Below are 19,715 nucleotides of genomic sequence, written 5' to 3'. Positions count from 1 at the left end.
CCCAGTAGAGAATTCGGCAGATTAGCTTGTGAATGGGAAAAGGGGGGAGTTGGTGATTTACTGGCCAACAATATGGCTATTTACAAACTTTGCTTAAGAATCAAGAAGGTTTGAGCCCTCCTATCAAAACTGGATCATTTTTCAGATGTCTCCGGGTTTATGATTAACTATTTAAAGTTCCAAGGCATGGGAATAGCAGAACCCCTTCACCAGACAAAATAATGTGTAAAGGATGGGCGACAGCCTCTATCAAAATCCAGAGTTCTATTTGTAACCCAAACTCTAATCCATCTCGAGAGAAAATGATTGAAATTTGGCAAAATTAAAAACCTGTAGTTGCGCAGACTACTTTATACCGCCTAAGCTTCCCAGAAATCGGGATCTACATACAAGCAGCTTAGGTTGACCTTCCTTGGACAGGAACCACAATCCAGGCAATAAGTCCTGGGTGCAAGAAGAGCAATTCTACTCCAACCTTCCACTAGCATATACACCATAGCTTGCTGGAAAAGCTAGATCCTTAGGCCATTCTGCTCTAATCCGCTTCAGTTTTGCTGGGCTATTAACAGGCCTCATGCAAGAAGGGTGCCACCTCCTTCCCCTCCCACTAACACCAGTCACCTTCAACACAGACTTTCCACCAGGCACAATAGACCCTAGCTTCCACACATGAAACTTGAACAACCCGCCACGGCTAGGTGAACTCTTTGAGGATTGCTATCCCTTGAGGCCCTCCAGGAGTGTTTTGCTCTTCTTGGAACTGAACATTTTCTCCTTCAACAGCTAGAACTCGAGGCTGCTGGAAAGGACTTGGAAGAGGGACTACTGCATGCACATTGTTCTTAACTTTGTATCATAAAACGGTCTGATCCCTGCATAATGATATGTAAGCACTAATATGTGTGTTTATGATTCCCTGCACAGTAACATTTAAATAAGCTGTTAGAAAAAAAGAATAAAGGAGGGATGAAGGCTGAGGTTAATACAGTGCAAACAATGAAAACAAAAAAGGAAGATAGCGGTTCAGTGCAAAGGTTCTTATTGCTACTGTGTTTACAGCATATCAGCTGAATGCTTTTCAGGCCTATGTCAAGTTCAGTGAAATGTAGTTGATAACTTGGCACATTCAATAACTTATTGAAGGGCTTGATATGTCCATAATTGACTTAATTCCCAGGTTAATGCAATTGAAGTTAGTCACAGCTGATCAGGCACTACAGGAGTAGGGGCTGTATCTAAAATATCCCAGGAGAGGTTCATTCTATTGTATGCAAAGGCAAGAGGAAAGGTAAGGTAATGCTGTACACTGTGAAATTGAATTCCTTTTGTGGTAAGTGTTGGTTATAAAGTTGCCACTGATTAATGACCAGGGAGGGCCTGGCATTCGAATGAGTTGTGGGGCCAGACAGAAAGTGCGATAAAAGCAAATTGCAGTCTAGTGCAGCCGGGCATGAGGAGATATTTTTAGTTATTTCAACAGTTATATATGTTTCTACATATACAACCATTACCTGCGCTGATGAAGTGCAAACCTGTATGGATAGTGTCAGTCTCCGAGTTTGGGCATGACAAAATAGGAGCTCTTATTTAGTGTTGAGTACATAATGATTGATTATTTGGCAACGCACCTGGAGCAGACTATTTCAATCATAGTTTGTTATACATTTCCACTACATTAACAACACAATTGAGTCTGGGGAATATTGGTGTTAGTGTATTTATTTGGAGCTTAGTTTATCAGAAAGCCTTGATGTATTTTGCCAACAAAATGAAAATCAACAAACCACATCAATTTAGTGCATCGACGGGGCGTGGCCAAGCAGCATGGCCGACAGGACATGAGCTTCACCAGCTCCGTCCGAGGACCCTTTATATCCTGCCAAAAAGATCCTTGCTGGACCCTCCAAAGGGGTGCTGACGGTCCGGATCCTTTCTCGTCCCGTCTGGGACCACCACATCGCCAGAAGAGCCACCAGTGCCCCGTCAACGCCGCCAGAGAACAACGCGGCGCTCGGAGGGCTCCGCCGGTCTCTATGCGAGACCGCGGACTGGGCCTGCGCGAGAGAGTAGCGGTGCGTGCGGCCCGCTTGCTGAAGACGTATCCTGGCTGGGGAGGTGCTCGCGTGCACGGCGGACCTCCCGATGATTGGAGACCTGTAGTGGACGTCCTGAGAGGCCAGTGGAGGGCTGAACTGGGGTCCGGTGACTCCCGCTGACCTGTGTAGGGGGTTGAGGTGCTGGCCCCTCCCCCCACCGACCCTATCCTACACCGGAGCTCCCGGCTGCGGCGAGCAGCTCAGGGTGAGTGATTCCCCTGGTGCCTGGGGCTCTACGTGACTCCTGGGGGACTGAGGCAGTGAAATCGCCGAGAGCTGGACGCTGGCCCGTCGGAACTATTGGCATTAAGGATCGCCCCTGCACTGGGAGCCGGTGCGGCCTGCGCGGACTGTCCCCTGTGGTTTCCCTGCAGCTGTGGGGATTGCGGCCTCCGTCCCTACTACGGAGCGCTACAGAGACCCTTCCACGTGGAACTTGCACTGGCGCTGTATCTGGTGGCGTCCTGCGGTGTCGACCCCTGGGGGACACGGGCGACTTGGGGCCCCCCCATAGACTACGTGCTATTCTCCCCGACTGCCGGAGCGCCCCCCCACCTGTGTGGCAGCGGACTTCGGACTGTGCTACCCCTAGAGGCTTGAAAATCGCCCTGTTGCACTTGGAACTGGAGCGGGCTCGCCCGAGGTGCGCTGGTTGGCGGTAAGCTGCTTTTGATCTGATTACTGGAGGTCCTCCCGCCCAGCTCGGTGAGTGCATCTTGCCCACTGGTTGCCGCGCTCTCCCTGTGCTAGTGGTGGGGGTCGCTGCTTGGGCCGGAGCTGCCTGGTGCGCCCTGCTGAATTGTCCTCTCCCCCGGTCCTCCCGCCTTCGCTCTGCTGTTGGGCTCTGTGCCTACCCGGTGGGACCGGGCGAGTCCTAGCTGAGGCGCCTCGAGGGGGCTTCCGTTCTGCCCCCCGGGATGACGACCCGCAAGGATAGGACTGCGAAATCCTCCCAACCCAACACCATCGTGCAGTATACCACCCCAAGACTGCCATCTCAGAGGATCACGCGCAGACGGGGCCGGACGATGGGGGCGATGACCCGCATGAACCTTCCCGAGCGGAGATCCTGAAGGCTATCCAGGGATCCCATTCTGCCTTGGAGAGGCAGATCGAGACTGTGTCGATCGATGTAAACCTCCTCCGGACGGACCTCCGTAAGGTGGCGGACAAGGTCTCCGACGCGGAGGGCAACATCGCACAATTGCAAACTGAAGTGGCCTCCCTGCAGAAATCGGTTGCGCACCTGACATCCACTACCCGTGCACTGGAGAGAAGAGCGGAAGATGCGGAAGGCAGGGCCCGTCGGAGCAACATCAGGGTCCTGGGCGTGCCGGAGCGCCTTGAGGCGGGAAACGCTGAACGCTTCTTGGAGACGTGGATCCGTACCCAGCTATGCCCGACCGGCCTGTCCAGTGTCTTTGTCATTGAGAGGGCACACAGGGCCCTGGTTCCCCCTCCACGCCCAGGTGAGTCCCCTAGAGCCATCATTGCAAAGATCCTAAATTATAAAGATCGTGATTGTATTCTACGGGCCGCGAGAGAAATGGAGTCCATCACCATTGAAAATAGTCGTGTTTTCATCTACCCTGACTATACTCAACAGGTGCAGGAGCAACGGAAGTCTTACCTGGGAGTCAAGCAGAAACTTCGGGACATGAAGCTGCAATACATGCTCCTTTACCCGGCCAAACTCAAGGTGCTCTCCCAAGGACGCGCTCACTTCTTCGAGTCCCCGGCGGAGGTGTGGGAGTGGCTCGAGATACGGGGAGACGACCTACCCCCTGGTGAGCGAGGTGGCCCCCGCGAGACCTGGAGGACCCGGCCCCCGAGGCGCCGGCGAGGCAGAGGGAGGCGCAGGTCTGGATCCCGGGGTTCTCCCGAGCCCCGGATTACCGTGGGAGAGGATGGGGGCGCTCCACGTGAGGCCATCGACGGCGGGGGCCGCTCCGGAGTCACCTGAGGCACCTGCACCTGGTGAGATCCTGGTCCCAGATACCTTGCAGGAAACTTTGCCGGATGTACACTCTGCTCCCCCGGTGATACCGGAAACTGCCCTCTCCGAAACACGGCCTGAGTGAACTCTGATATGAGGTACTGTCTTGTTAAAATGTTGTTGCCCTGGGAGGTTGGGTGAGTCGCCCCTCCTGGCTTTTGCCTACCCACTGCTGTCTCTACCTGGTGCTGGGAACCCTGGTTGGTGGGCTGAACAGAGGATGGATACCATGTTGGCCGTGGCGATGTGGTGCGAGGTCCAAGAGTTTATGGCGTACCGTCGCCCAGCATTGGAACTGTCTTTCATGAACATTTCCGGAGACTGTCCTGGAACATTGGGTCCTCGGGGAGTTGGGGGGAGGGTGGGTGGTTTTGGCTGGTTGTGTGTGAGTGTGGGGTGCGTGTGGTGTATGGGGTGGCTGTGCACGTCCTGGCACAGGCAGGGGAAGGGCAGAGTAGCGTTCTTGGTTGTTGCTGTCCTCTTGCTCGCGGGTGGGGGGGGGACTGGTTCTGATGGGGTGTTGAGTCCTATTGTTTTTGGATGGCGCTGGCGTGAGATGAACGGGATGGTGTGTTTTCCTGTTGCGTCATTCCTGCTCATGGGTGGGGGAGGGGGGGGGACTGTTTCAGGGGTTGGGTGGTTGCGGGTAATGTGGGGTTGGGAGGAGTTGTGGGGGGACTTTGTTTTTGGCATAGTGTGTACTACTGTTCCCGCTCCTAGGAGGCTGTTTGCAGAGGTTAAACTTGGGTGCCCGGATGGGCAAGACCAACGCTTATGGGATTCAAATTTTTAACTTGGAACGTGCGTGGCCTGGGTACTTGCTCCAAGCGGCATAGGGTGCTGTCCTTCCTTCGTCGGCATGGAGTATCGGTGGCGTGCTTACAAGAAACGCATATGAATGAAGAGGGTGCTCTTAAATTGGCAAGGAAGTGGAGGGGTCAGGTGTTCCATTCCTCCTTCTCTACCTATGCTAGGGGGGTCCTGATCTGGGTGGCTCCAGGGGTTCCCCTAGCAGTCCAGTATGTCGAGGCTGATGTTGAGGGCAGATTTGTTCTTATACGTGTAAAACTGGATGGGAGGGACTTCCTGCTGGTGAACTCTTATGCACCTAACATAGATGACCCGAGTTTCTTTACCGGCCTGCAGGAGCTTATAGCGACGGACCTAGATGCCCCCCTCCTCTGGTTTGGAGATTTTAATTGCGTACTGGATCCGCTGCTGGACAGGCATCCCCCCCGGGCGGGTACAAAACCTCGGATGACGACACGACTCCGGGAGGTGATGGATAATCTGGGTGCTGTCGATGTCTGGCGCCTCGGCAATCCGGGACTGAAGCTGTACACTTGCTATACCCCCACACACAACACTCATAGCAGGCTCGACAGGGTCCTTGCGGCCAACATTGGCGCATCCCTTGTCTTATCGGTTACACATCAGGCCCGGTTCTTATCCGACCACTCGCCCGTGACGTGCACGGTACAGTGGGTGGACCGATCCTCCCGCCCAAGGACCTTGCGGATGCCAGGGGATCTTCTGCAGGATCCGGTGAGACGGGACCATGTGGAGACGTCCCTGCGTACTTATTTGGACCTGAACTGGGAACTGGGTGATATCCCTTTTGCGACCAAATGGGATGCCCTTAAGGCAGTTGTGCGAGGCGCTTGTATGGGTCTGACATATGGAGTCCGTAAACAGCTGCTCCGTGACCTCGTGAGTGCTGAGGAGCGCCCTAGCCACTGCCAGTCCTTACCGGACCCGGATGGGTCGAACATGGACTCTGAGCGGACGACCCGAGAAGGCGTCCATGATATCCTGGACCGGCTAGATAGATTCACTCTTGGTCGATATCGCCAACGCCTTCACCGTGAGGGGGACAAGTCGGGCCGATTGCTGGCCTGGATTCTCCGAAGGGAATCGGCCCCTGCGCGGATTGTTGCGTTGAGAAATCCCGCTGGGGTCCTCGTACACTCGGAACGGGACCTTCTTGCGGTGCTCCGCACACATCTGCAGAAGGTCTATACTGCTGACCCCCTGGTGACAGAGGCGTTCTATCAGCCATACCTCCGGGATTTGCCCCTTCAGACCCTCTCTAAAGAGGATGCTGAGGACATGGATACTCCAGTGACGCTTCATGAGGTCAAGGTGGCGGTGGCCGCCCTGCCGAAGGAGGAGACTGTGGAGACTGTTTTCCCCCAGAGTTTTACCAGGCGCTTGCTGATACCCTCGCGCCCCATCTCTTGCAGGTTTACCATGAAGCGATGGAGCGAGCCGCGCTCCCGCCCACCATGCAGCAGGGTGAGGTCTGCATGCTCCTGAAACCGGGTGGGGATGACTGCGATCTTGCGGCCTACCGGCCGATCACTTTAATCAATACCGACGCCAAAATTCTTACTAAGATCTTGGCCACCCGGCTGGCTTCACATATGACGCGCTTGGTTCATCATGATCAGTGCGGGTTCATTCCGGGCCGCAACACCGCCATGAATCTTCGGCACCTGAACCACGTTCTACATGAGGTGCGCGATCGGGAGGATCCTCAGGTCCTGGTCTCGATAGACCTGGCTAAAGCCTTCGATACAGTTAGCTGGGGGTACCTATTAGAGGTGCTTCGGTTGGCGGGGGTGGGGCCCCTTTTCTGCACTTGGATTCGTATCCTTTACAGTGCGCCTATGGCCAGGGTCAGGCTCGGAGCGGCCCGCTCGGAGGAGTGGCGGTTGGGCAGGGGCACCCGCCAGGGGTGCCCCCTGTCACCGCTCCTGTTCGCTCTGGCGATTGAGCCCCTTGCGGTGACACGAAGTGCGGCGATGGCACCCTGGGGAATACGAGTGGGGGATGTGGTACACCTGGTTTCGCTTTATGCGGATGATGCGTTGTTCTACCTGACCTCCCCACGGGAGTCGCTACCGATCCTGTTACGCCACTTGGAACGCTTTGGTGCAGCTTCTGGGCTGCGTCTTAATCCTGAGAAATCCCTGATCTTTCCCCTTGCGGGATGCGGTGAAGACCCTAGTGTGGGGTTCCCGCCCCTGGGGCTGCGGTGGGAGATGGAGGCCTTCCGCTATTTGGGTATTCAGGTGGCTGTTTCTGATGAACAATTGCTGGCCCGAAACACCGACCGTGTGCTTAGTTCCCTACAACAATCTGTATCCTTTTGGAATACGCTTCCACTCTCTCTCATGGGACGATTGGCCGTCTCAAAGATGGTGATGCTGCCTAGAATATTGTATATCCTACAGAATACCCTCTGTCCTCTTCCTCCTCGAATTTTCAACAAGCTTAATACGATGCTTACCTCCCTGCTTTGGGCAGGCAGACGCAGCAGAGTTGCGCTACGTACGATGGTCAGACGCTGGGAGGATGGGGGCTTGGAGGCCCCGCGCTTTGATTTATACTATTACGCGGCCCAACTTATACCGGCTGCGCGCTGGTTCGCGGGCGCGAAAAATTGGGAATTGCGACTCCTGGCTGGTAGCGCGGATGAGAAGGCGTTGCAATTGGCTCTGATGCGTGGCAGAGGAGCGGATGGCGACCTGCCGTATATTGTTCGGCATACTGCGGGAATCTGGCAGCGAGTGGTGGAAAGGGTGCTGAGACGGGCCCCTTTTCATAGGGAGCTGCCAATATGGATATTGGCACCGGTCACACTAATGGAAGAGCACATGTCGTTTCGGGAATGGCGTGAAGGCGGCTGCGACACATTGGCGGACTTGTATCCGGACGAGTCCTTTGTGACCCTGGAGAGAGCTATCGAGGCCTTCAGTCTTACTGGGGGCCAATACCTTCACTATGGAGGCCTGCGGGACATGGCGAGAGCGACGTGGCCACAGTTCCCTGAGGCGCCCCTGGTGTCCCATACTTTGAATATCCTGCTATCGTGCGGCGCGGGACGGCGATTTATAACGCTTTTATATACAGCGATGAGATGCGACTCAGCGCCTCCGGTGTCCCCGTCCTGGGCGGTGTGGGAGGCAGATTTAGGGGTTGCCTTGGACCCGGGACAGCGGGGGCGGATAGGGACGCTCACCAAGAAGGTGTCGTGTAACGCATGTTTCAAATGAATCCATTTTAATTTCATGCACCGCACTTACGTAACCCCAGTTGCTCTGCGCCGCATTGCGGCGGATAAATCGGATGCCTGTCCTCGGTGTGGTTCAGTAGGAGCCGGATTTCTCCATTTAGCTTGGGAGTGCCCACTGGTCGGGGACTTCTGGAGGGTAGTAGTAGCCCACATCCGGAGGGTCACGGGACTGCGTCTTGACCTGACCCCGATCCATTGCTTGTTAGCCCTGGTCCCCAAACCTAAGAAGAGGAATCTGTCATATAAGATGCTGCAGCTGCTCTTAGTGCTGGCTAGACGGCGGGTGGCTATCACCTGGATGGGACAAAGGGCGCCAGATATGACATTATGGCTTCGGGATGTGGGGGAATGGACATTAGCTGAAGAAACGCACATGCAACATACGCGTAGAGATGAGCGGCTACAGGAGGACTTGCTTGCATGGCGTATGATGTGTGCTGTGCGGTCGACTGACAGCGACTCCGATGCTACTAGTGCTGCATTGTTCTCGTCCGAGGAATCGGGACCTGAGGAAGGGGTGGCGGGTGATGGGGAGGGAGAGTAGGGGCTGGGGTACTACCCTGACGACTGCGCACATGTTACCTATTGTCAGTTTCTATACTTGCACTGTATCCCGTGGATCTGATTCTTGCATCTCCTGTTCTATCTGCAACTGTTGAAGCCGTGCTGGGAGTGTGAACTGCGTACACTTGTATTTTCTATACACTGATGCCAATTTTGGGGGGGACAGTATTGTTTATTCTGCTGAAAAAATAAAGTTTAAAAAAAAAATAATTCGTGCATCGACAAAAACACTCGCAGTAATCTGGGAAGCACCCCTGCCCCCTTGGATCATTAAAATACACTGGCTAAAAATGTGATACTGTAGCTTTCTTTTAGATGTCCCTAGTTTAAAAAAAGAAAAAGATTAATCTAAATAAATTTTTAGGTCTCTTAGAGGCGTGGGCGGAGCAGCGAAGCTGCTGCCACGCCCTGCGAGAGATATTGTTCTAAAAAGGGTACTGTAAGCCCTGCCCCTCCTTTTCATTGGGTAACGTAAATGCTGGCTTCCCATTGAAAAGGAGGGTTTTCAGTTGCCGCCTGTCTGCTTTTTAAACAGCCCCTCCGGAAACCGTGGCCTGCTTTATGACTGTGGTAAAGAACTTTTCTTATCTGCTTGTTTATTTTAACAAGCAGATAAGAACATTCTTCACCACAGCTGTGAAGCAGACCCCTAGAGCGGAGGCGCAGGGGGACACGGGGACTGCAGCTCTACCTCCACCCACCCACCTCGGCCGGGCTCTCCCTCCCAGCGTCTGCCAGCAGACACTGCAGCAGGGGAGAGTATCTCCCACGCCCTCCCACCTTCAGCCTCTTCCTGGTCTTTCCTGCAAAGGCCTGTCACTTGGTTCGGTTGCGGTTCTCTCTTCCTCCCCTTGTTCTGTCTCTGGCTCCAGTCTCTCTGTCTCTCCTGGTTGTGTCCTCTGAGCCCCTTCTCTTTCGCAGCCCCCGTCTCCTCAGGATGCTGGACTCATCCATGGCAGCGGGCCCCGCGGTTCCCCTCCTCAGTCAGTGGTAGAAGTGGGCGGGATCGGAAGTTACTTAAAAAAATATATTTCAGTCCGTTCCCCTACTTCTTTCTTTCAAAAAAGCATCCCGGGGCGGCAAGAATAGTCCAACTTAAAAACGATATATTTTTCATTCAGCTTGTGTGGTGCCATGTGTGGCTCGGATTTCTCTATTGAACTCCAGAGTGCAGGAGAAGTGACGAGGCAGGAGACGTGACGAGGCAGGAGAAGTGACGAGGCAGGAGAAGTGACGGGGCAGGAGAAGTGACGGGGCAGGAGAAGTGACTGGGCAGGAGAAGTGACTGGGCAGGAGAAGTGACGGGGCAGGAGAAGTGACGGGGCAGGAGAAGTGACGGGGCAGGAGAAGTGACGGGGCAGGAGAAGTGACGGGGCAGGAGAAGTGACGGGGCAGGAGAAGTGACGGGGCAGGAGACGTGACGGGGCAGGAGAAGTGATTAGGCAGGAGCGGTAACCGGGCAGGAGCAGTGACGGGACAGGAGCAGTGACGGGGCAGGAGCGGTGATTAGGCATGAGCAGGAGCGGTAACCGGGCAGGAGCAGTGACGGGACAGGAGCAGTGACGGGACAGGAGCAGTGACGGGGCCGGAGAAGTGACGGGGCCGGAGAAGTGACGGGGCCGGAGAAGTGACGGGGCCCGGAGAAGTGACGGGGCCCGGAGAAGTGACGGGGCTCGGAGAAGTGACGGGGCCCGGAGAAGTGACGGGGCAGGAGAAGTGACGGGGCAGGAGCGGTGATTAGGCATGAGCAGGAGCGGTAACTGGGCAGGAGCAGCGACGGGACAGGAGCAGTGACGGGACAGGAGCAGTGACGGGGCAGGAGAAGTGACGGGGCAGGAGCGGTGATTAGGCATGAGCAGGAGTGGTAACCGGGCAGGAGCAGTGACGGGACAGGAGCAGTGACGGGACAGGAGCAGTGACGGGACAGGAGCAGTGACGGGACAGGAGAAGTGACGGGGCCGGGAGAAGTGACGGGGCCGGGAGAAGTGACGGGGCCGGGAGAAGTGACGGGGCCGGGAGAAGTGACGGGGCCGGGAGAAGTGACGGGGCCGGGAGAAGTGACGGGGCCGGGAGAAGTGACGGGGCCGGGAGAAGTGACGGGGCCCGGAGAAGTGACGGGGCCCGGAGAAGTGACGGGGCCCGGAGAAGCAGGAGCGGTGATGGAGCAGGAGCGGAGATGGGGCAGGAGCGGTGATGGGGCAGGAGCGGTGATGGGGCAGGAGCGGTGATGTGGCAGGAGCGGTGATGTGGCAGGAGCGGTGATGGGGCAGGAGCGGTGATGGGGCAGGAGCGGTGATGGGGCAGGAGCGGTGATGGGGCAGGAGCGGTGATGGGGCAGGAGCGGTGATGGGGCAGGAGCGGTGATGGGGCAGGAAAAGTGATGGGGCAGGAAAAGTGATGGGGCAGGAGCGGTGATGGAGCAGGAAAAGTGATGGGGCAGGGGCAGTGACTGGGCAGGAGAGGCGACGGGGCAGGAGAGGCGACTGGGCAGGAGAAGCGACGGGCCCGGAGAGGTGACCAGGCAAAAGCAGTGATTAGGCAGGAGCGGTGAACGGGCAGGAGCGGTGAACAAAAAAAAATATTTAGGCCAAGATCTTTGTACTGGTGTGAATGTATGACATTGTTTTGCATTCTGTCCATCAGTTGTTCTTTTTGCTATTTATTTATTTATTTATTCAAAGTTTTATATAGCGCGAACAAGATCCTTACAGATATCAGAGCGCTTCACAAAGACAGGGTAGTGGCAGTAGGAGTGAACAGAGATAATGGGAGCAGTATAGTAGTCGCTAACATGGTGGGGTAATAGTAACATACATAAAACATATCAAAATACAGTCAGGTAAACAAGTGAAATAAGACGGCACAAGTCATTGATCCCACTACAGGGGTGTTCAGGTGTTCCTTGGGTGTGTGGATGGCTTATACCAAAGTCTTAGTGTAGCGAGAACACTGAGTGGGGGCATCTGGAGAGTGAATCAACGTGTATCATATATTGGTAGTGACAACATCAAGTTAGAGGTATAGTGCCAGAGGACAAGGTGAACAGTGATACAAAGCAATGCAGAGTCTCTGATCCAGCACCAATCATGTTCAGGAGATCTTGGCCAGAAGGATGGTTTTCACCTCTTTCTTGAAGAGTGCAGTGGAGGAGATCCGCCTAGTTTCAGGCGGGAGCGCGTTCCAAATCCTGGGTGCCCTTCCAGAGAAAAGCGCTTGTATGTTTTCTCTTTCCGGAATCTACGAGGTTTCAGGAGTAGGTTTTTTGTGCTTCTATTGGACCTCGAACCTCCTGAGATAGACAACTTTTGAGCGAGGTAGTTGGGTGCATTGTGGTGCACGGCCGCGTGTGTCATAACTGTAATTTTTAGCTGTATTCTGGCTTCAAAAGGCAGCCATTTTAGAGACTTTAAGTCTGGGGATATATGCGAATGTTTTCTTGAGCCAGTAACGAGTCTTGCTGCAGCGTTCAGGGAGGCTCTTAAGGGTGCAGTTGTGGATAGCGGGAGTCCGCTGAGGGCCACAATTCCGTAGTCTATTCGAGGGATGACTAGAGCTTGTACAGCAGTTTGGAAGTCTTCGGCAGGGAGGAAAGGTTTAATTTTTCTCAGTGTGTTGATTTGGAAATTAGCTGCTTTTGTGGCTTTGCTGACGTGCTGCTGCATGTTGAGCTTGGCGTCGAGTGTGATGCCTAGGGATTTCGCCGAGTCCACGATGGTAGGTTGGACATTGAGTGCTGTTAGGTTATTGAGCCATGTTTGGGTGGTGGAAGTTTTCGCCGGGGGTGAGATGAGTAGGAACTCGGTTTTCAGAGCATTTAGTTTGAGGTGATTATCTGCCAGCCAAGATTGAGTGTTAATAAGCGTGGAATTCAGATGTTTGATATCTTCCGGAGATTGTAGCTTTAGGTAGAGTTGTGTGTCATCGGCGTACATATGGAATTGGACATTGGAAGCTTGAAGTAAGGTGGCGAGCGGTTCCATGACGAGGTTGAACAGTGTGGGGGAGAGGGAGGATCCTTGTGGAACACCCAGATCTGCAGGCACAGGTGTGGATAGCACATTGTCGATCTTGAACTTCTGTGACCGATTGTGAAGGAAGGACGAAAACCATTTGAGAACAGTTCCCGATAGACCCATTCTAGTGCTTAGCAGCTCCAGCAAGTTCTCATGTTTGACCGTGTCAAAAGCTGACGAGAGGTCCAGAAGGATGAGGAGGCAGGACTCATTGCGATCTAGAATTTGGAGGGCGTCATCAATTATGTGTGTCATAGCTGTTTCCGTGCTATGTTTCGCTCGGAAGCCTGATTGATGAGGGTTGAGGAGGTCAAATTGGTCAATGTGTTTAGTTAGTTGTAGTTGGACACATTTTTCCAGCAGTTTGGCCAGGGTGGGGATATTGGTGATGGGCCGGTAATTGTTTAGGTCAGACGGATCAGCTGTAGGTTTCTTGAGTATAGGTGTGACTTGCCCCACCTTGAGGGAGTCCGGGATGAGGCCTTGTTGCAGGGAGCTGTTGATGATTTTGGTCCAGAGAGGGAGGAGCAAGGGGATGAAGTCTTTTACAGCATTAGCAGGTAGGGGGTCTGTGAGGTGATTAGAGGGCTTCAAGGTGCAGAGCAGTTTGCGTATTGCTTCTTCCGAGTAGGTATCGAAGTACAGCCAAGATGCTTTGTTTTTAGGTTGAGTGTAAGACATTCTGGTGTTGTTGGGGAATCGACTTACATCCATGATGAGGTCATTTCTTATGTTGTCAGTCTTTAGCTTAAAGAAAGCAGAGAAGGCTTCACAGTGTGGGGTGTCGCTTGTTGTGCTGTTTGATTGTAGGGGTTGAGTCTTTGTTTGGGTCTTGATTAGTTCGAATAGCTTTCTAGGCCTGTTTTTTGCTTGGTCCAACTGGCGGCTAAAGAAGTCCGCCTTTGTGCGCTTTATTTTCCTAAAGTAGGCGTTTCTCTTGTTCTTAAGCCTTTTGAGGTGCAGTGCAGAAGGGTCCGATCTTCAGGTGCGCTCTGCCAATCGCATAGTACGCCTGTCGTCATTGAGTCTATCATCATACCAGGGGTTAGAAGTTTTGGTGGAGACTCTCTTCAGTTGCAGTGGGGCGACTTCATTGACTACTGTGTTCATAGAGTCAAGGTAGTGGTCCATCAGTGATTGAACATCCGAGGCACCTGAAGGGGGAAGTAGGAGATTGTCGATGTGGGGGGGCAGGGTAGAGGGGTTAAGGTTCTTCATGTTCCTTTTCCATGTTTTGGATTTGATTGGTTGAGCTGGGATAGGTTTAACTTTTTCATTGATAAAGAAGGTGATAATGTGGTGATCAGACCAGTCGCAGGGTTGAATCGCCTCCAGTTGTGTTGAGTTCTCTTTGGCAATGATGAGATCGAGTATCGAGCCTTTGTCGTGTGTTGGCCTATCGCATATTTGGGTGCGATCAAGCGCATTAAGGAAAGTTTTGAGACTATTTACTACTGTGTCTTTCTGATCGTTCCAGTGAAGATTGAAGTCACCCAGGTAGACTTGGGTTGTCTGCCGACCGGCATTGGAAGTGATCATGTCCATGAGTTGTTGAGTGAAAATGAGATTGTCACCAGGCGGGTGGTAGATGAGATGTAGAGCACAAGCTTGTTTGCCCTCGCTGGTGATGTCGAGGCAGAGGAGTTCACTGGAGGAGAGGGAGGGGGGGTGATTTTAGTAACGGAGAGGTTGCTCCTAAAAATGCATGCAATTCCCCCGCCCTTCTTGCCAGGAGACCTGTCCAGCCTAATGATGTGATAATTGGGGGGGGACTAGTATGTCCATAATCGGGGTAGAGGCTTCAGTAAGCCACGTTTCCGTTAGAATAGCTAGGTCCAGATCCCTAGCTGAGACGAGATCAGCGATGTCAGAAGAGTGTCTCTGGGCCGATCTGCAATTGAGTAGGATGCATTTGAGTTTGGGAGAGAGAAGGGTGGTCGGGCTTTCTAGTGTGAGGGGAACTTTTCTGAGGTTGTTAGGGACGGAACCTCTATTGTTGAGTGTTGGGAGCCTCAGAGGGTTTGTAAGAATTGTAGGTATGGGGATGTGTGCGTTGGATATGTGTTTTACCGGACCTGGGCCATAAGAGCGTAGTAGAGAGCATAATTCACGGTCCGACAATGGGTTGAGGGCACAACGGGGGCGGTGGGCGTTAGTGCAAACGGGGGTAGTCGGCCATCGGGGGTGTCGTTGGAGGCGAGGGTATGTAGGGAGGGTGCGTCGTTTGTAGGGTAGAGGGATGGATGGAGGTAGACTGGGCTGTGAGGAGAGAAGCTCTTTGATTGCGTGGACATCTTTTTTGATTTGTAGAATATCCTCTTTGACTTGCTGGAGGGTGGATAAAGTCTGGTCAGGAGGTGTATTGGGGATGGAGTTTGTGGTGAGAGCCATTGGTGACTCGTTGAGTAGTGCGTTGGAAAGCAGGCAGGGTATCGAGGGGGTGGATATGCTGGCGTTGTTGGAGTGTTCTGCAGTGCTAAAGAGTGGGATGGCATTCAAAGTGGGGGGCCTTTTTGTGGGCGAGGGGTGTGGGTGAAGTAGGTGAAGTGGCCGGTAGGTGAGAGGCATACGTAGTGACGTCAGTGGGAGACAGTGTCGGTGGGTAGAAGAGTGAGTGAAGGCTGAAGACAGTGGGGGAGACAGGGGGGTAGTGAGGGCTGAGAATAGGAGGTGGGAGAGAGGGGGATGCTAAGGTAAGGGAGGCGGTGTGTTCTGTATCTTTTGTTGGGAGGGTGAAAGTGTCTTGGGTGAGGGTGGGGAGGGAGCTGGGGAGGGAGAGGTGTCCGCCGTGGGGGGGATGGGAGTGGGGGGTGGATAAACTCCAAATGGTGGTGTGTTCAGATGGTGGCTTGTGAGTGAGAGTTATTGTGTCAAGTGTGAGAGACTCGTGGGTGGGAGTGGGGAGTGAGCTGGGGAGGGAGAGGGGTCTGCCGTGGGGGGGAGGGGAGGAGGGGGTGGATAAGCTCCGGGCGATGGTGTGTTCAGATGGTGGCGTGTTGTGAGTAGGTGTTGTTATGTCAGGGGGGAGAGGGGTGGAGGGGGTGTGAGTGGGGGTACGAGGGGGCCTGTTAGACGGGCGGCTAGTATATGAGGTGGGAACATTTGTGACTATTCTTGGGGAGTGTGGGGCGTTAACCGCAGGTGGGTCATATACTGGAGTGCTAGGGGTATAGATGTTGTAGGTGGGGGCTGCGACGTCAGGGGTGGTAGTGCTGGTGGAGTTCTGGGTGGGGGTCCGCAGCTTGGAGAGGTGTTCTTTGAACTTGGGGAACAGGTTGTCTATTAGTTCCAGGTTCTTATCCGTGGATTGAATTAGGACAATCCCGTTATTGTAGATAGTAATGGTGGTCCTGCCAGGGAAGAGGTGGGAAGGTGTGCTAGAGAGAGTTAGGCCGTGAGTTGTTTTCCTGGTGGTGGAGACGGTGAGTAGAGATAGGAACACTTTTCTCCATTGAGCTCTGCGTGAGGTGTGGAAGATGATATCAGTATTCAGGGCTCCATTGCCCGGTGAGAAGTAGGTGTCGGCAAAGGGTGTTTCAGGGTGCGATCTCAAGAAGTTATGTTTAAAACGTTTAGTGGCTTTTTTAGTGAGTGTGGGAGGGTAGATAATTCTGAAAGTGTGCATGCCGTTGAGCTCCATTTTAGAAACGCTGTGATGTTGGGTGTAGGAGATAGGACGACAATCAAAACTGTCAGCCGCTAGTTACAGTGCAGAGGCGAGACACTTGGGAGTTACCAATGTGTAAGAGGTAGAAGTCAGTGCACTCCAGGAACAACAGTGCGTAGGTGCATCTTACACAATGTATCCTATATGCGAGGTAGCAGTCAGCTTACACCATGTAGAAAATATGAGAGGTAGACCCGGTTAGGTGGAATCAGATTTACACATCAGAATGTATGAGGTAACAGTGGTGTAGTCGAGGTGTAGAAGGTGGTTGGGTGCAGCTTACATGACTAGACGCAGTGAATGAGGTAGTAATAATAATCAGTGCAACATCGTGAGGTATCATACATCGAAGAACCAGCACATAAATGAGGTAGTGAACAGTGAGTGATAGGGATAAGGGTGAGATAGGTGCAGCTTACCACATATACGGTATGGGGATAGCGCTAAACTATTAATGAATTACTGAGTCCGATATATGTGCAAAACAAGTTACAGCAATAAAAAATACGACAGTAGGATATGAGGTAGCAATCAGGTCACCCCGAGTGGGATGGGTATGCCCAGACATGGGTCCCATGCTCTCCACACCACTGGAGTCAAGCTATCCTGGCTGATGAGGGCTGAAAGCCCGAAACGGGTCCTCGGATGCTTGTTTCCAGTCCAGAGAAGACCTGGCCTGGCAGTTAGGCCTGGACTGTTCCTATTGGGTGCAGGATCATTACTGATTTGCATATGGCTGGGTCCAAACTGGAATGGCGAGCAAAAAAACGATGGATTTAGGACCAGATTTCTATACTGGGGTGAATGTATGACCTTGTTCTACATTCTGCCCATCAGTTGTTCTTTTTGCTTTTGTCACCCCGAGTGGGACGGGTATGCCCAGACGTGGGTCCCGTGCTCTCCATGCCACTGGATTCAAGCTATCCTGGCTGATGAGGGCTGAAAGCCTGAAACGGGTCCTAGGATGCTTGTTTCCAGTCCAGGGAGGACCTGGCCTGGCAGTTCGGGCTCGAATGTTCCCATTGCCGAAGAAGGCTTTGATGCCAGAAACCGGTCCCCGGAAGCTTGTTTCCTTCCCAGTATAAGAATTGGCTTGGTAGTTTGGTTTGCCCTGTTCCCATCATGCACTGGGACAGGAACAGACTAATTTTCATATAGCCAGGTTCTGAGCTGGGATGGTGCAGTGAGCTAAAAAACGGTGATGGATTAAAACCATGATCTATTGACTTGGTAAGAGTATTCTGCATCATTCAGAGACTCTGTCCATCATCACCCCCCTTTTCCAAAACCCATTGGGCGCAGGATCAAGACTGATTTGCATATGGCTGGATCCAAACTGGAATGACAGGTGAGGAAAAAAGTTATGGGTTTAGGGCCAGATCTCTGTACTGGGGTGAATGTATGACATTGTTCTGCATTCTGTCCACCAGTTGTTCTTTTTGCTATATTACGATTGAGCAGCTAGCTGGCTGACATGAATATGAAGGAGCCTTTGTGGGTTTCCTTGAGTCTAGATTCTCCTGAAGTGTCCCTTTCTCTTCTGAGCCCTGCTTAACACATGTGTACAGTAGGAGCCCTGTATTCATGTCCTCAATGTTTGGGACAAAAAATACTCAAGGATTTCTGAACAATGACAGTAAAAGCATTACGGTAACATGTTGTTCCTGCTTATATTTCGCACGCTTTACATAAACCTGTATTCCCTATGAGTGTTTGCTTTTTCCTGAATTAAACCACAAATAAACATGTTTATCCATTGTTTGGATTACATAACGTTATAAGCTGTAACTGGTCAGTGAAATGCTAAACGTACTAAAAATTGGTATGTTTTGCTATTTCTAGCTACACCCCTGACTCCGCCCACTGATCCAATCTTCGGTTATTCCCGCCCCCTGATTCTCCACCCGCATTTCCCCGACTTTTTTTCCCCCCACTTCGACCACTGTCCTCCGTCCTCCCGCGGCAGACCCTCCATGCCGTGCTACAGGAGCCAGACCCCACAGCAAGGCGACTCGCAGCCGCCGAAAGGTTCTCCCATTGGAGAGGGGGAGTCGGCTGCCCTTGCTGAGTTGTTCACTGCAACAACTTCGGAGATCCCATCTGCCCGCAGCAAGTGGGCTGCTGGCGCCTGGAAGCGTAGGGAATCCTGCCAAGGCTCAGGGCAGTGAGAGCGCTCCGCGCTGAGGTCGCGGCCTAGGCCTCAGCTCCAGGGTCAAAGTGTTAGGAGCCTGCAGCAGCGACTGAATTTGGAGGTGGGCGCGGCTGGCCGGTGTAGCAGCACACATCCATCCCTGCTGGGTCTTACCAACGGAACCAAAGACAGTAGCACAGCAGGTACGCAACCTCCCAGCAATGCGCTGAGACACTCCTGTTTCCGTCCGCACGCTGACAGCCCTTCACTGCCATGCGTGGGGAAACAAGTCGCTTGTTTTCAGTCATAGACACTTACAGTAAAGAGAGCTGGGGGAAATGTGATGACGGCAGAAACAAAAAATAATTGACTGCAAAACGAATCTATATTGCAAGCAGGAGAGGCGAAGTGCTGCCGGGACAATCATGAGCAATTTCACAGTCTGCCAAAGCTTGTTTTCCTCGCTCGTGCTCATCGTATTCCAATTCAATGGGAGATGAATATTAACTGTCCTGCCGGCCACCCGGTGCTCCATTCATAAACGAGGACTGCAGTACAACGTGCGCTGCAGGCGCACGACCCCCCTGTGCAGACCGCTCATAGACAACCAGGCTCCTGGGCAGTTTGACGAGCTGGATGTGACCAGCAGGCTATCTATATGCAATGCGCTATAAAATAGTAACATCTCCTAGGTCTGAAAAGGGCAAAGCAGGCTGACATTAAACACCCAGGTGCAGTACAAGTGCCAGTGACTGTAAGCTTTCCATTTAAAGTATCTTCAGAGGAGTGTGCAAACCGCAGACCAGCCATGGGTTGTAGTGGTAGAAAAGTCAGAGATTCGCATTAGCGCTGCCTGATGAATGCAGAAGCCTCTTCCAGTTGTGGCATTTCTGTCACTCACACTTGTATGTAGCTGTTTGCCCATGTTTTCTGCGTGTCTCCATGTGCCCCTTTGTTTCCTTTTCACGTCTAGAGAATTGTCTGTTTGTGTGACTGTATTGAGTCGCACCTTCACACTGATTACTTGTCTTCATCTGTGTGTGGGTTCATCTCTGAGGATCTAGCTTGTGCCGATGGTGTGTCTGTCAACCCGCGAGCTCATCTGTTCATTCCTGTGTGTCTTGCGAGAACAGCAAATCAAGACTGCTCTGCAGCAGCCTCTGTCTCACA

General features: G+C 53.0%; 1 protein-coding gene across 4 annotated transcripts in view; it reads left to right on the top strand.

Annotated features, from left to right (window-relative positions):
- The window catches only part of LOC144755092 (uncharacterized), a 306,910-nt gene that overhangs the window by 143,634 nt on the left and 143,561 nt on the right, over positions 1-19,715 (top strand). The gene's annotated exons all lie outside the window — the stretch shown is intronic.

Source organism: Lissotriton helveticus, chromosome 1_1 (genome assembly GCF_964261635.1).
Source record: "Lissotriton helveticus chromosome 1_1, aLisHel1.1, whole genome shotgun sequence".
Classification (NCBI taxonomy): domain Eukaryota; kingdom Metazoa; phylum Chordata; class Amphibia; order Caudata; family Salamandridae; genus Lissotriton; species Lissotriton helveticus.
The sequence above is the reverse complement of the archived record's forward strand: the minus strand, read 5'-3'. Positions and strand labels throughout refer to the sequence as shown.